Source organism: Gorilla gorilla, chromosome X, assembly GCF_029281585.2.
Source record: "Gorilla gorilla gorilla isolate KB3781 chromosome X, NHGRI_mGorGor1-v2.1_pri, whole genome shotgun sequence".
Taxonomy (NCBI): domain Eukaryota; kingdom Metazoa; phylum Chordata; class Mammalia; order Primates; family Hominidae; genus Gorilla; species Gorilla gorilla.
Genome location: NC_073247.2, coordinates 48,302,213 through 48,317,489, shown reverse-complemented (window position 1 = coordinate 48,317,489; position 15,277 = coordinate 48,302,213). Strand labels below are relative to the sequence as shown.

At 36.5% G+C, this 15,277-nt stretch overlaps 1 protein-coding gene and 1 pseudogene across 3 annotated transcripts in view; both read right to left on the bottom strand.

Annotated features, from left to right (window-relative positions):
* SYTL5 (synaptotagmin like 5) overlaps window positions 1-15,277 on the bottom strand; it is a 227,986-nt gene that overhangs the window by 173,830 nt on the left and 38,879 nt on the right. The window lies entirely within an intron of this gene.
* Window positions 13,256-14,161, bottom strand: LOC101148706 (methylsterol monooxygenase 1-like; annotated as a pseudogene).

Here is a 15,277-nt window from a genome sequence, read left to right as displayed (position 1 = left end):
CATAACAGCTGTGGCCCAAGATGCTCCAGGTGCAACTTGACCTGCCACTATAAACGGTACGAGACATAAACTTTGGCAGCACCCATGAGGTGCTAATTCTGGAGATGTGCAGAATGTAAGAGCTGTGGGAACATCCTTCACCCAGATTTCAAAGGATGGCATGAACAGCCTGGAGGCCCAGGCAGAGAGTTGTCACAGGGTAGAGCCACAGCAGAGAGCCGCTACAAGGGCAATGCTGAGCAGAAATGTAAGGTCAGTTGTTGGGATTCACTCAGGATGGTGGCAGAAATATTAAAGAGACATATTACGGAAAGTTATAGGGAATAGTCACAAACCGTTTGGAAGGCCGAAAGGTTACATAGCTTGTAATAATTGAACAGGCTGAAGGCAGCCGGTTTTTACATTAGAGAATTAGGTCATAAGGTAAATACTAGGGACAACAGAGTCTTCCTCATTTAAGTCTGTTTACCCTACCTCCAATAACTAACCTTTGAGCCAGATGGCTCTCATGGGGGAAGGTTGACCAAGGATATTGCCCCCTAATGGTATTTACTTTAAACCGCGGTACCTGAGCTTTAACCATTCGTAGAACTACTCTCTTAACCATGTTAATTATCCACAAGTGTGTTTACTCAAAGCTTCTGTTGTTAATTCTGTACTAAATAAATGCCTGGAGTGCGAGCTGCTCAGGGCCGGCCGCAGTGACAAACCTCTCTTGGTGTGCAGGTGGTCGGACACTCAGCAGGACTGGCAAAACAGAATATCTGTGCGTCAGTGTACGTTTTATTCATCTGTCGTTTAGGTCAGGGTCTGCGGGCAGATCCCCATAGCTAATGACCTCTTGTGAGGAGCCACACCTCAGTCAGTGCTAGAGCTGTCACAGAGAGTCCCCACTAGGGCAATGCCTAGTGGAGCTGCAGGGGAAGGACTACCCACAAGAATTCAGAATTATAGATCTACAAGTATTCAGTCCCCTTGGGAGAACTGCAGGCATAAGACTCTATCCTGTATAAACTGCTGCATGGGCTGAGCACAGCAAAGCCACAGGGATGGAACTGCCCAAGGCTTTGAAGATTCCAACCCCCCCTCCCACGCCAGTACATTCCAGAGATGGCACATGGAGTGAAAGATCATTCTAAGCTTTAAGGTTTAATGTTGTTTCCCTGTTGGGGTTTTGACGTGCTAAGACCAGCTACTTATTTTTTCTTGCTTATTTTCTCCATCTTTAATAGGAATGACTATCCTGTGCTTAGCATTGCATTTTGCAAATACATAGCTTGTTTTGATCTCACGGGCTTGCAGCTGGCAAGGAAATTGCACATTTTGAGTCTCATCTATATCTGATTCAGATGAGACTCTGGACTTTGGACTTCTGAGTTGATCCTGAAACAAGTTACGACTCTGGGGCTACTGGAATGGAATTAATACATTTTGCATGTGAAAAGAAAATAAAATTTGGGGGCCAGGGGCAGAATGCTATGGTTCGATGGTGTCCCCTAAATGTCGTGTGTGTGTTGGAAACTTAATCCCCAAATCCATATGTTAATGGGATTTGGAGATGGGGTCTTTGAAAGGTAATTAGAATTAAATAAGGTCATCAAGCTAGGGCCCCCATGATGGTACTGGAGGCTCTATGAGAAGAGGAAGAGTGATCTGAGCTGACACACTCTTCCCTCTTGCCATAAGATGTCCTCCACCATATTATGACACAGCCAGAAGGCCATTAGCAGATGCTGGTACCATGCTCTCAGACTTCCTAACCTCTAGAACTATGAGGTAAATAAACTTTATAAATTACACAGTCTGGGTTTTTTTTTTTTTTTTTTTGAGATGGAGTCTCATTCTGTTGCCCAGGTTGTAGTGCAGTGGGATGATCTCAGCTCACTGCAACTTTCGCCTCCCAGGCTCAAGCAATTATCCTGCCCCAGCCTCCTGAGTAGCTGGGATTACAGGTGCCCACTACTCCACCTGGCTAATTTTTGTATTTTTAGTAGATCCGAGGTTTCACCATGTTGGCCAGGCTGGTCTCGATCTCCCGACCTCAAGTGATCTGCCTGCATTGGCCTCCCAAAGTGCTGGGATTACAGGCATGAGCCACCACGCCCAGTCACAGTCTATGGTATTCTGTGATAGCAACAGAAAATTGACTAAGAGTTGATATTGTTAAAATACCTATACTACCTAAAGCAATCTACAGATTCAGTGCAATTTCTATCAAAATTCAAATGGCATTATTTACAGAAATAGAAAAACAATCCTAAAATCATATGGAACCACAAAATACCCAGAATAGCCAAAACAATCTTGTTAAAAAAAAAGTTAGAGGCATCATACTTCACTATTTCAAAATGTATTACAAAACTACAGTAACCCAGTAGTATGATACTGGCATAAAGACAGACCTATACAACCAATGGAACAGAATGGAAAGCCCAGAATTAAACCCATACATGTAGTCAACAGACCTTCACCAAGGGTGCCAAGAACACACAATTGGGAAAGAGTCCTCTCAGTAAATGATGCTGGGAAGATTGGACATTCGCTTGCAAAAGTATGAAATTCTACCAATACCATACACCACACACAAAAATTCACTAAAAATGAGTTAAAGACTTAAGTGTAAGACCTGAACTTTAAAACTCTTAGCAGAAAACACAGCAGGGAAAGCTTCATAATGTTGGTTCTTGGCAATGATTTCTTGGCTGTAGCCTCAAAAGCACAGGCAACAAAAGCAAAAAATAGACAAAAGGGACTATATCAAACCAAAAAGCTTCTACACAGAAAAGGAAACAACAGATAAAAGGCAACCTACAGAATGAGAAAAAAAAAATTGTGAACTATATATCTGATAAGGGGCGAATATACAAATATATAAAGGTTTCCTACAGCTCAATAGCAGAAAAACAAATAACCAAATTTAAAAAGTGAGCAAAAACTGTGAATCGACATTTCTCCCAACAAGACATACGAATGGCCATGAGGCATATAAAAAGATGTTCAGCATCACTAATAATCAGGGAAATGTAAATCAAAACCACAATGAGATATCACCTCATACCTCTTAGAATGGCTATGATAAAAAGGAAAGATATCAAGTGTTGGTGAAGATGTGATGAAATTGCAACCCTGGTACAGTGTTAGTGGGACTGTAGAATGGTGGATCTGCTATAAAAAACAATACGGAGGTTCCTCAGAAAATTTAAAATAGAATTACCAAATGATCCAGCAATCCCACTTCTGGGTATTTACTGGTATTAAATAGAAATATGGATCCCGAAGGCATATCTGCGCTCCCATGCTCATAGCAGCATTATTCACAATAGCCATGATATGTAAACAACCTAAATGTCCAACTAGAGATAAATAGATAAAAAATACGGTATATAAATACAATTGAATAATATTCATTATTAAAAAAATCATGAAATCCTGCCACATGAGACATAGATGAACTTTGTGGACATTATGCTAAGTGGAATAAGCCAGTTATAGAAGAACAAATAATGCATTATTTTACTTATATAAAGTATCTGAAATAGTGAAATTCATAGAAGCAGAAAGTAGAGTGGCAGTTGCCAGGGACTGGCAGGGGGAAATGGGCACTTGCTATTCAATCGGTACAAAGTTTCACTTATGCAAGATGATTAAGTTCTAGAAATCTGCTGTACAACATTGTGCCTATAGTAAATAACACTTCATTGTACATTTAAAAATTTGTAGAGAGGGTAGATCTCATGTTAATTGTTCTTACCAAAATAAAAATGAACTAAATTAATTATCTAATTAATTAAATGACTTGATTTAAGTACAGATTTTTCAGTAAAGTGCCCCAAATTACACTGAGCATAGACGAGAACCAGCAACTAGGCAAAGTGAACTACAAGTATAGATGTAGAATTCTAAAATCTCTGGCCACAATAGTTTCTGCTTTTGCATCTTAAACTGAGACTATATGCTAAATAATTGTTTAGCTTGGAATTGCAAGATTAGTCCATGTAGTTACGTTTTGTATCTCTCCCACACAGTTCAACCAGTAGAGTTGGCTTAGGAGAATCAATAAAATATGGATGTTTGTATACGGGTGTGTTCAATTTCAACATGGTCCACCATGGAAAACAGGCCGTAAGTAAATGACTAAGGTCTGCATTTGTCTCCTGTTCCTCTCATGATCACTTTTGGTGATGCCTAAGAAGCCCCAGATGATACAAATGCTCAGGTTGGAAGCTTGGGACTCAATCTAGGAGTAGGAGTGAAGGAGTCCTTACCAAAGCCCAACATGGAACTTGAATCCTGAGGTAGGAAATAGCTATTGAGCCAATTCACAGAGTCCTTTAGGGAAAGATAATCATAAATTTAATTACTTAAAACCTAGAACTTTCTTTACATTTCCCGGCCAGTGTATTGCTACATAAGGGTGAGTCTCAACTAAAAAGATGCGAGCATTTTCCCCAGTCAGAAAAGGCTGTCGTCTCTTAACCTTAAGAACAAAAATAAGTAAAAAATGTTCATCTAATTATATGTTTCTAGCATAACACAATACAGATGATGTTGGCAGATAATTCCAGTCTTTTACCTCACTCATTTTGCAAACACAGTAAAACAAAGTAAATAGTTTGAGTCATCATCTTTGGACTCTTAAAATCTATTACATAAATTGAAAGAAGCATAAATAATTTAGATATTTTTAAACAAACTTACATATAATAGGCAACCAATTTAAACAATTCCTCTAAGTTCCCTGGAAAGAGACCAATGTGTAATCATCAGTTTTTAAATAATCCATGCTGTGGTACCAAATGAATATAAATGTAATGTTAAAAAAATTGATCAATAAATTATAATCTCATTTATTATTTATAAAACATTTTTTGCCACATCCTCTCTGATTTTTTTATAACCACATTGTGAGGTATACAAGAAGGGACCATAACCCTAATTTTACAGATATGAGAAAACTCATTTGCCCTGGATCTCGTATCTCATTAGTGGTAAAAAGATCCAGTGTTCTTTACAGTATGCTGCGAAGTATTTCCTGCTATTGATAAGACTTTGTTGCAATGACCTCTAAGAATTTTGGTATAATTAAATAAAAGTTATATAAAAGTTGTTCTATTTTTGATAATATTTTTTCTTCATATGGCATACTGGAATTGAAACTTAGAGACCTGAAATTATGTTCTGATTATGTTAACTCACCATAGCTTCATAGTGACACCAAAAGAGCTTTGCACACGATGTTGCTATATGTCCATTTGTGCGTGTATGTGTGTGCGTACGTGTGTGGTGAAAGATGGGGAGGAAAGTTATAACTATCAGAAATATAATACAACATAAAACACACTTAATTAAATCAGTTTTGCAAATTGTGAAACATCTGTTATGTTTTGATTTACTCCAGCGTGGTCCAAGAGTTATAAACTTCTCATCACAACAGAAATTGAAAGCAAAGATCAATTACAAATGTTATTTCATAGAGAGGTCTACCATTACCATGTCAGAATGCCAGAAATAAGTAAAGTTCCCTTCTTGTTCTTGCTTACTTATCTTTAAGACCTTGTATTTGCCTCTAAAGCTGTATGTTTCCTTGAGGAGAGCATCTTGTCCCCATTTATGTGAACTCATCAAAGCACCAACCCTAGATCCATTTGCCTTCTTCATGCCCATATCCAGGACAGCTAGAGAAAAATCACACAGCCCTACAGACTGGGTGAGAAGACAAACTCGTGGTCCACAAATCAGCTAAGCCAAATCACCTGTGAATTCTTTTCCTTATCTTTAGTCAGTTCCTGAGGCCAGTGCCCTCAATGACTTTTCAATGCTCTTCTGAAATTACTCAGGCCCTGATGCCCTCCCTCTTAGCCTTGGCTCTCTCAATATACTGCCCTTCCATTAACTTACTGATGTCCACACTTAGCTGTACCTCATCATAGGTTCAGAGGACTAGATGTTCTTTTCCCTTTTCAAATCTACATTCTTTCATTTTTTTGTCCTAAATCTCATCTCCTCAGACTTGCTCCGTGATCTTGTTCCAACAAGCATTCTCTTTTTTTCTTTAACTTGAATATCTCAAGTTTCACAGATTCCTTTATCTCAGCCTATAAACAAATCTAAAATACATACGCATTGCCCTTCATGTAATCTACTGTACAGTTTGTCTCTTCTTCATATTTATTATAATAAATTTATTAAAATGCTTATCTGTACTTGCTGCATCCAAACCACCTCTCAGTCATTTCTCAAGTTGCTGTAATCTCACTTTTACCCCCACTGCTCTCCTGCATCTTCACTAATGTGGGGGTCCCCAACTCTCTAGCCATGGTGATTAGTAGAGGGATGGGCATGTGACTTATACCTGACCAATCAGAGTCTTCCCTCAGGTTTATTTTGTATTTTGAGATAACAAGGAAAAAACTCCTTTTTTTTTCTGGTTTTGGAGCTAATAGAATATGAATCTGGAACTGCCTAAGATCATGACTCTAGCCTCAAAGAGTCACTCAGCTTAAAAGAAAAAAAAAAAACAGAGAGTCTGAGGGAAAAAAAGATGGTGTTAAAATTTCTAACTTTATTCATACTCAAAGCTAGCTCTAACCCTGAGTGTTCTGATATGATTATTTTATCCATTGAATTCTACTCTTTGGCTTAAATCAAATTCTTATTTGTTGACTTTTCCTTCTCAAGTTCCTCATCTGTCATCTACTCCAGCAACATCTTCTCATTCTATTATATTCATTTCATCCTGCATATGCTTCCTTTGATGATTTCAACCAGACTCATGCTTTCAAACTTTAAACTATGAATGATAACTCCCAAGTCTATATCACCAGACCAGTTCACTCCACTGAATTTCATACTCAAATATCAACATTATACTAAATAATTTCACTTTTTTAAATTAATTAATTTATTTTTTAGACAGAGTCTTTCTCTGATGCCCAATAACTTCACTTTGATTACCCAAAGGCAACTCACTCCAGAGTGAATATAAACTCGTTTTCCTGAGGTCAGTCCCAAGACATGTTTACCCTGGTGGTTCTGGCATAATTATTAATAGCACTCTTTCACGTTCTCTGAAGTGCCCTGGTTTTGATGATAAAATTCTTTGTCACTCTCTCTCAGACTCAATGTTTCCTACACTGAACCCACTATCCTTCTTTCCATATCTCAGTCAGTCAAATTGGAAGCCTAGAGTCATCCTTGACTCTTTCCCCTAAATCTGTCTGTCCTCCATGTTATAACAATGTCCAGTCCTCGAATACTTCTTGAATCTATCATTTTCTCTCTTTTCCAGCTGCCACTGCTCTGGACTTTTACCATCTTTGAAATAGCCTCTTAACCTCCAGTCTTCTTCCCCTCAAATCTATCACTCACAATAACAATAAGGGTGTTGAATTATTGGCCTAAATTCTTCATCCCTCCTAGTGTCCATCCTCTTAGTGTCCTCTCCAGAAAGCAATCCCTGGCCCTCTCCTTACCCCAGTTACCTTTGCTAATGACATTGAAGTTCCTTCCACTAGAGATGGAGTATACTTCCCTACCCTTTGACTTTGGGCTTATCCACGTGATTTGTTTTGGTCAGTATAACCACGGGTGTAACTCAAGTAGGAGTTTGGCAACTTCAGTTCTTGTGCTTTTGACCTTGTCATGGCAAGAACATTTCTTGGCTAGCCCATAAGTCTAATAAAGACAAGAGTAAGGTCAGCAAAAATTGGACCCTGTCTACCATCTGGAGCTAAGTGCAGACAAACCCAGGGCTAGACAAACCCAAGTGCAGAACATTTAACTCCCAATCAAGTAGCAGAAGGGTGAAGAAGAATAAATTATTGTTGTTTTAAGCCAGTTAATTTTCCTGTACTTTTTAATGGAACAATAGCTTATTGACATAACTCCCCTCTCTATTTTAGTTAGTAATACTGAATTCACCCAAAAGAGAAGCCTAAAGATATCCTTGATTTTCCCTCCTCACCCTGACCTTTACATTCCAACAATTCCTAGATCTTACAAATCTATATTCCAAACATTTCTTGAATTCAGAGCCCCCTCTGTATTTCTTTTGCCACTGCTCTGATTCAAACCCTCATATCTTTGATCCTGGATTACTGCAATAGATTTGCCTGGTCTCCTTGTGTCTAGCCCATCCTCCTCAAGAATATGATCCATGTATCCACCAAAGGACCTTTCTCTAAGGAAATTTGACCATTTCTCTCCATTGTATTCCTTCTCCACTTTGCTAAAACTTCTTTAATGGGTTTCCACCATCCACAGAATAAAGTCTAACTTCCAAGCAAGACACTCACGGTCTGGCCCTAGCTAACTCTTTAGACTCATCCCTCACCACTCCTGCCTTACAATTTTTACTACAGCAACACTGCTTGTAGTTTCTCAAAACCTCTCCAGAAAGCAATCCCTGGGCCTCTCCTTAACCCAGTTTATGGTTTTCTCCTCCTTGCTCCCCACAATTTGCTGTACATATTTATATGTACTTACCACAGTATAATGACCTATCAGTCTATCTCTCCTACTGTCTTTTTGAGGTGAGACTGTCTTACTCATGCTTTAATTGGAATCCCCCACCCTAGGGCAGAACCTGACACATACAGCATGCTTAATAAATATTTAGTGAGTAAATGAATGAATGACTGATTTTTTAAAAAAAACTCATAAAAATATTTATACTGTTTATGAAAATGCTTTTGATATTTTCTGTTCCTAATCCCAAATAATATATTTTTCTTGCTATTAATACATGTGATTCAAAAAATCACCATTGAAATCAATTCACTTATTTACCAAGGATCTTTTAACAGATCTAATGTTAGTAATATGAAAGCAAGATAATGGAGTTTAGCATTTATTTCCACATAGAAACAGATATTTAGTAAGAATTTAATAGAACAGGGCTTCTTAGTCAGATGGTACTTTTCTTTGGTATATAATAGTGAACTAAACTTTGAAAAAAAATTCTTTTACTTTATGGATCCATAACTTTTTTTTTTATTCCTCGGAAGTCTTTCTGCCCTTCAGGTCAGATCAATTTACACATATTCCAATTTCTTCCATGATTATTGTTCTACTCAGGCTCTTCAGTCAATTTCGGTAATTGCTATAAAAGTAAAATTGTATTACATGTTGGATGGATAACATCCATCATGTGCTGCACTGATTAACAATTGAAAAACTTCAGTATACCTTAAAATGAACACATATCAAGATATGTTTCCAAACATCTTTACACTTTTATAGCCTGAAAAGCTCTCAGAAAAAGAACTTATTTAATTTGGTCAAAAATCAATATTTGGTGTATTTTCAATTACTATCTGTTATAATAAAACTGTTAATGAATAATATTTTCTATGACAACCAACTGAATATACATCATACATTAAAGGTAATTTCAACCAATATTAAAGCCACCAAAAAAGTAATACGCTGGTCTGAGTTTCTTAAATAGGAAAGCATTGCATACTTCTCGGTTATAAACAGAATTCCAAGTACAGGTTCTGAAGACTGAAAGTATATATCAAACCTTAGGAAAAGTAAAAGTAAATAAAGATATATTCTGCTTTACAGTTATTATTTCTGAAAGGTAGTAATTCACATATAAGTTATCAAATGGTATTTGAAAATCTTCCTACCTAAAACAGCTCTTCTGAAAATACTTTCAGCAAATAATTATTTCATAAAATATATATGCACAATAGAGCAATATCTTTTAGATATACATTTATTAGGTTTCCTCTAAGTGAGAAATACTGTAGAGTAGAGGAACAGGTGCCAACAGAAAGGGTCCCAGAAGCATATATACCATATCTAAGAGCAAGAGGATGTTTAAATACATAATTTATATTTCCTTAAGTAGGAAAACAGGTGAAAGGCAGTGACTCAATCTATTGAGAGAAAATCTTTTAAACTTCTTGAAGTTCCAATTTGATCATGATGGCATTCCTCAAAGATTTAAATAGGTATTGATTAAAGGCTTCATAAAATACGGAAAAGGGCTGGGAGCATGAATAGTCCGAAACAACAAAGGATACAAATCACTCACATTTAAAAATTTTTTGCAACAGGTATTCTTTTCTAATGATGTGTACCTTAGACCAGTCAAGAAATTGATTTCCATGTCCTAAGCATTCAAACCACTGTCTATATGACAGGAGAGATCTAGAGTGGAATTAATAATTTGTCATGGTTCACATGCAATTATAATGTTAAACAGCATATAATTACAAATTAAACACAACTTTTTTTAAATGTTGTACCCAGGATCAACTGGGCACCCAGGTGCAACTAAAAGGGCAAAACGTGTACTCTACATTTCCTTTTATTTTCCCTAACAAGTGTATATTTTCCTTTTTTGTCTTCCTTCATGCCAAATAAGCTTCCCTCATTATGGTGAACATTATTTATTTTTTACTTTTTTCATGTTCTACCCTCTAACCACAATCAAATGTACCTGTTCTTCTCAGATCTTGTGAGGTGTAAGAAATTAAGCTGATTAAGGTGGAAGCACTAATGGCATGATAGCTTACTCTTTCCAGATTTAATCAATGAGGAATGCTTTGGGCAGCAAGCAATAGCAATATCAATAACAACAACAATAATAAACAAACTGCAATGATATAAACCATTGGAGGTACCTCAATGTCAGGTTGGTTTGGTGGCTCACCCATGTCATGAAGGACATAGGCTTTTTCTGCTGTTATGTTTGACCATCCTTAGCATATGGGATTTTGTTCTTTGAATGGTTGCTTCATGGTTTCAAGATGCTTTTCCTAGCTCCAAGTATCACAATAACAAAGTAGCATTTAAAGGCAGGAATTCACAGAAATTAGACTGAGACAAGCCATGTATGTACCTTGTTCCTTTTATTAGAAAGTACAAACTTTCCATGAAGCCCCATAATAACTTCCCTTATATCTCATTGGCAGAGGAGAATAGGAAAGTGAGTCTCAGGTTTTTTCAGCCTCCATGGTAGAGGTGGACAAGAGAAGAAAGGGGTTGGAAATGATTTTTAGATTCCAATGTGAATGGCTGCCATATCAGATAACATGACTGAAATTGAATAGGAACCTTTAGAGTTTACATACAGAAAAGAAATAGCAACAAATTGAGGCTCAGTTTGTTTTAAAATCTCTCCCCCCTAGATATCTGTATTCCTATGTTCACTGCAGCATTATTCACAATAGCCAAACTAAGTGTCTGTCAATGGATGAATGAATTTAAAAAATGTGGTACATAAACAAAATGGGATACTATTCAGCCATAAGAAAGAAGGAAATCCTATCATTTGTGACAATATGGAGGAACCTGGAGAACATTATGTTAAGTGACATAAGCCAGGCCTAGAAAGGCAAACATCCATGATCTCACTTATATGTGGAATCTAAAACAGTTGAACATAGAAAGTAGCTTGGTAGTTACCAGAGGCTGAGGCGGGGAGGTGGTGGCAGATGGGGAAAGTGGAAATGTATACATATATCAAATCATCAAGTTGTATACTTTAAATATATATTAAAATATATGTAAATATATAAATTCTAACCATCATCTATACTTCAATAAAGTTGTAAAAAATAATTTAAGCAAAAATTATGTAAATGATTTCATAATATAATATATAATTTTATAATAACATATAATAATATTCCTTGAAATGATATATGCTTTTTCATTTTTAAAAATAAAACATAAAACTAATGCTTAGAAAATTGATTCCAGTGATGCTTTTGGACTTTAAATTCTAGAACAACTAATATTCCTAGTAAATAAAAGCAGCTCATGTTATACCTCTTGTTGTCATTAACCTTTACTACTCTGTTATATAAGGTTCCCTGTCATTATTGTCCATTAGACTGCTTGGTAATAGGATAAACTTGGGAGGAATTATGCAGGATCTAAATGAAATAAGTGTAAGAAAATAAGAAAAAAAGATCCTGACCATTCTGAAGCCTCCTGGAGTAGAATTTGCCCACTTAAGAAATATTCTCATACTGAAACAATGAAGCTATGAAGAAGATTTGGAACTCTGTGTATTTGGGCTTAAATTGACTGAGTCATTTGGTACTTTGCTTTTGTTTGGAAATGTATAAAAACATCAGGAAAAGAAATATGAAATGGAGTTGGGGAGGCACAGGAGAAAATGTTTTCAAATTAAGATGTTAACAAATAATCAAATAGTTCATCTTATTTAATCTCACAAAAGTCCTTCAAGGTGGCTATTATTAGCCTCACTTAATGTGAGGAAACTGAATATGGAAAAAAATAACTAGCTTAGTCAAACTTACAAAGTGGGAAAATTAGGATCTACACCAAAGTCTGTCTGCCAAATCTATGCAGTTTCTATTTCTTCTACCCAACAGAGAAAGAGTGGCCAGAACACAGCGCCCAAAAAGATGTAAATCTTAGCTAAAATGATATCAGTTTTCTGATGGTGTATTAGTCCATTTTCACACTGCTATAAAGAAGTACCTGAGACTGGGTAATTTATAAAGGAAAGAGGTTTACATGACTCACAGTTCCGCATGGCTGGGGAGGCATCAGGAAACTTACAATCATGGCAGAGGGTGAAGGGGAAGCAAGGCATGTCTTACATGGTGGCAGGAGAGAGAGAGAGAGCAAAGAAAGCCACATCCTTTTAAACCATCAGTTCTTGTGAGAACTCACTCACTATCATGAGAAGAGCATGAGGGAAACTTCTGCCATGATCCAATCACCTCCCACCATGTCCCTCCTCTGACACGTGGGGATTACAATTTGAGTTGAGATTTTGGTAGGGACACAGAGCCAAACCATATCAGATGGAAATAGGAAATGTCTTATGATGCACAGGAATGTTCACAAAGCAATCACTGAATGAAGCTGCTTGACCAGAGATTATCAAGAAAAGGGTGAGCCTTATAATATGAAGACAATCAATTTGGCCCCTCAGAAGTGAGGGAGAAATAAGGGACAGTGAATGAAAGAGGAAACTTTAAGGAGAGGAGGAAATGAGGGAGAGAAGAAAGTGGGGCAAGAGAGAGAGTAAGGCAATGAGGTGATGAAGAGGGGACTAGTTTTGCAGGAAATACTTATTATCTGTGTATTCCTACATATACGGAATCTGTGTGTAAAGTAGAAAAAGTCTCCACTAGGAAGATAATTAGAGGTTATTAATATTCCTTTTATCACTTAGCAACCAAGACACATGCTTATTTCTGCTCCCCAGAAGCAATGTTAGCTACTAGTTTCAATTCAGGAAAATGTATATCTTCAGAAAGGTTTATATGAGATGTTTATTCAGCTTTTTCTCAAACTTCTTTATATTTTCACTATAAACATTAAACTGAAAGTGTGTTCCAAAAATTGTATTCCACCATGAAAATGTAGAAGCATACTTTCTGATGAAGTTTATGTGGTGTAAATCATGATGCTGAGAACCAGCATAGAAAAGGATGAGATTTAAAGGTTTGAGAGGAATATCATAACCACGATGGGCATCAATAGTTTCTATCAAATAAATTGTCACCCATGTCCAAAGAAGAATTAATTACATGGTAACACAAAAGCATGATTCCAATGAAAAATCCAGTTCCAAGAATTAGAATTTCCAAAGGATGTGCATATTCAGCTTCTGTTCCAAAATGGAGCTTGAAACTCATGATGAATTTTATGAATCTATTTACATATTCTTTTTGTGGTAAAAGAATCTATGCAGGCTTAGAAATAGTGCCAAGTAGTATCAAAGACTGTAGTATAGCCAAAGCACCTTACCAAAAGCATATACCATTTTGTCATTCTTTTTCAATCATAAAGAATATTGAAATACTCTGTAAAATAATAGGTTCCACACATAAGAGCAGCTGGATATAAAAGTGATTAAAGAGAAGTAATTTAAAGCACTTCCATTGGTTTTCCTATGTCTCTGGTTTATATTTTTCAATGTTATTCTTTTTAATGCAAGGTATAAATTGAAATAGAAACCCAGGTAAAAAGAACAAGAAATAAAAGTTTTCATGAACAATAGCAGATCCCCATGTTGCAATCTAGAACATTGTATAATTATTAACATACAATTCCAAGCATTTTAAAATGGTTCTTGCAGAGGACTCTCAGGTAAAAGTGAATCTACATACTCCACAGCTACAAATGCTGAACTAAAGATGCTGGCACTTTCATTTGCTGCCATTTCTCAAATCTCTGCGTAGAGCCTTCTAATTCTGGATAGTCATAAGGTGACTAGCCATGATTTTTGATGCTTCTGATTTTGTCATTCCACCTGTTTTAGCCAACTCTCATTTACTCATGAGTAAATCATACCTAATAAATTTCTAAAACTCAAACTGACTTCTAATAACAGACTTGCTGATGCGAACTCAGGAAGTACAAATTTGTTTACTGTTAAGATTAAGTAAACATACCACAACAGGATGCAGATGGAATTTTAAGGCCCAATTTGAAGACACGTTCTAAGTTCATTGAGTCTTCAGTGAGCCACCAACAGTGGAGATCAGGTCTATTGGAAGGTGCCAGGACAGTGTCACCCTTATCATCAACCAACACCACCCTGCTTTCCCATCAAGACTGGAGAACTATGCAGAAGGTGGAAAAGTCACCAGTCTTTTGGGCGCTGTTCATGGAGACTGATTATTCCCTCCCATCCTACTGAGGAGAAAATAATTTTCTGAAATAAAATGATTATTTCCAGGAATACAAAGTAAGATGAGAGTCATGAAATCTGACTAAGATGTCATAAAGTTAGTATCAAATCTTTGGGAAAGGGGTGTTGACACAGTTGGGGGACAGTTAACTGACAAAAATAAAACCACATCATATTTTTCTTCTTACTGAATTAAAAACCCTCAACAAACTTGCTCCATGAAAGCTGAAAAGGTAAATTCTAAAATCATATAATTCACAGTTATCTCAATTTATAATTCTTGTAAAAACAGAATTACTATACCTATATCTCTGCTTCGCTTCAGATTGTATTCTCAAGAACACAGTGCAATTTATTGAAACAATAACATATATGTAAAGTTAAGAGTAGTTGCAGAATGCAAAAGCTTTGCTTTGAAATCAGTCTACCATCTATTTAATTATTAGTATAGGAAGTTGTACCAGCTTTGGAAGTTAATTTAATTTGGGTTCCCCCAAAAGTAGACCCTGAGGCAAGGACTTGGAGGCAGATAAGTATTTATGAGGTAATCCCAGGATGCAAAAGTGAGAGATAGAGAAAGTGAGACAGAGAAAGGAAGAAAAAATCAAATGTATTCTACTTCTATAGAAAAATGAGACTCAGTCT